Raw genomic sequence first — 2394 nt, 5'->3', positions numbered from 1 at the left:
CATAAGGAGGACCAGATTTCCCTTCGCTGTTTAAATGGCTCCTCCATTAACACAGCAATTGGATGGTCATGGCGGTAGGATTATAAAAAGTCCCACCTAGTTCAATAAGTTCAAAGGTAACAGGTGTTCACAGAGCCCTGTGCTAATATTCCCAAAGACAAAACATGATGACCATCTAACAATGTATATTACTACTCAATCATTCCTTCCCAGCATGGGAGAGCAGGCTTTCTCTGCAAGTGGAATGTTGATTCCTGCTGCTCTCTAGTGGCAAAAACTGAAATGTTGCATTTGAAATGGAAAAGCCAGCTTCCCCCTCAAGTCTAAAAAACAAAATTAAGCAGACCTCGCAGGATTGTTGTGAGGCCAGCTCTATAGTGTGTGTGTGTGTGTGTGTGTGTGTGTGTGTGTGTGTGTGTGTGTATGTGTGTGTATATATGGGATAGAAAGCAATAGAAAGATAAATATTGCTCCCTGTCCTCTTCCTTCAACAAAGCCTTTTGTTAACTACTCTGGCCTCATCTTACATTCCAAGTGCAATGGTCACTGATATTAGCAGCAATACTGTGCACTTATCTGAGAGAAAGCCACAGTGAATACAGGGAAGAGGGGTGTCTCAACAAAATGTCTCTGCTCCCTGCCAGTGTTAGGAAGTGGCAGCAGTTTCAAACAAAGGTCAGATGGCAAGCTACCATTTTAATTTTCCACAATGAGAAATGTCAATGGCAGGCCTCCAGGGCAGTCTGAGGTCTGTCATTTTAATGTCCTATAAAGCCCTGGACCAAGGTTACATTGGAGTCATGATAGGAAATTAAAAGATCAGCTCCCCAGACTGGAGGGAGCAGGAGTGGGCTCTACTGTGGTGCTGGGGCCTCAACAGCTGCCCAAGAGTGCCACATGCTGATACCAGCCCTGGCAGTGGGACTTCTGAGTAAACTTGCACAAGGTTGTATAGTTAGAGAGACCTTCACCAACCTCAAGATGTTTTGGTGTGCAATTCCCATCAGGCCCAGTCCTGGGAATTGTAGTTCAAAACATATGGAGTGTACTAGCTTGGGTAAGCTCAGTACAATCTGCCCCAGGGGTAGGGCCAGTGCTGCAACCTGCCTGCATTGGCCAAATAGGCAGGCAAGCTGCAATCCACTTCCCAGGCCTGGGTGAAGCTGAAAACAGCTCACTCAAGCCCACGAAAACCCCTCGTCTTCAGCAGGACCACTGGATTCAGGGGAGGTGGTGTTGCCATCGCACAATGGCACCTGACCTGGCAGTAAGCATGATTACACAACAGATGAGACATGTACTAATGGTTTTTCAAAATTTTATTCTCATCTTTCCTCATGCTTCCACCAGTCCCTTATTTTTATTCAAGGCCCTCCCAATTGCACCCGATGCTACTACTGCCCCCCTGGATCATTCCCTGAGGGGGCGGTATCACCCACTTGGGAAACACTAATCTATAGTATAGAAGCACTAACACATTGGCTTTCTGCAACTAGGTTGGAAGCAATTTGGTTTGGTTTTTAAACAGTTTGATAACCACGGTGGATTAAAATCTGTATGCATCAATGCATTAAGGAAGAGTATTCTAGTCATCATCTTTTTGGCAAGCTGCCTTTTTTTACTGTGTAGTATATTTCTGCCAAACTACTTGAAAGACTTTCACTTAAAAACTCAGTTATTAAATTAATCTTCTGTAGTTGTAATCCATCAAATTTAAATGAGATTATATGCATGCAGGGAGAACCACCCGCTCATTCTCATTGGGGAATTCTTTGAACAGTACACTACTGGAAAGGCAAGCAGAGAAGGATCAGAGCTTAGTGGCAGAGCATCTGCTTTGGATGCAAAAGGTCCCAGCATCTCCAGGTAGGAGTGGGGATGTCCTGCTTGAAACTGAAGAGCTGCTGCCTGTGATATAGGCAAAACCGCTAGATGGATCAATGGTTTGACTTCCTATAAAGCAGTTTCCCATGCTCAGTCTAGGTACATATGCACCTAGTTTAAACTGAATAGCAGACCACTTTTGCTTGCAGTTGGCATGCAGCTTTAAACACTGGCATTTCTCTTTATTAAATTAATTGTTATATCTTAGCATTTTATGCATTTTGTATTTTTGTTTTTATCTTTTATGGTTGTAAATGGCTTTCCTGTCTTTAGGCTTTATTATATTTAAAGCAACATTAAATAAAATACTATTGGACAGTGATGGATCCAAAGTACCCCAAGCTATGTAGCTTCTTCAATTGCAACATAGTTGCCATCAAAAGCAGGCAGCCACTCAGCCATCCGGTCTAGGGAACCACCCACTAACAGGGCCTCAGCCTTATCTGGATTGAGCTTCAGTATGTTGGCTCTTGTCCAGTCCATTATCGAGCGAAGGCAACTGTCTAGCAC

Source organism: Podarcis raffonei, chromosome 8 (assembly GCF_027172205.1).
Source record: "Podarcis raffonei isolate rPodRaf1 chromosome 8, rPodRaf1.pri, whole genome shotgun sequence".
NCBI lineage: Eukaryota > Metazoa > Chordata > Lepidosauria > Squamata > Lacertidae > Podarcis > Podarcis raffonei.
This window is presented reverse-complemented; position numbering follows the sequence as displayed.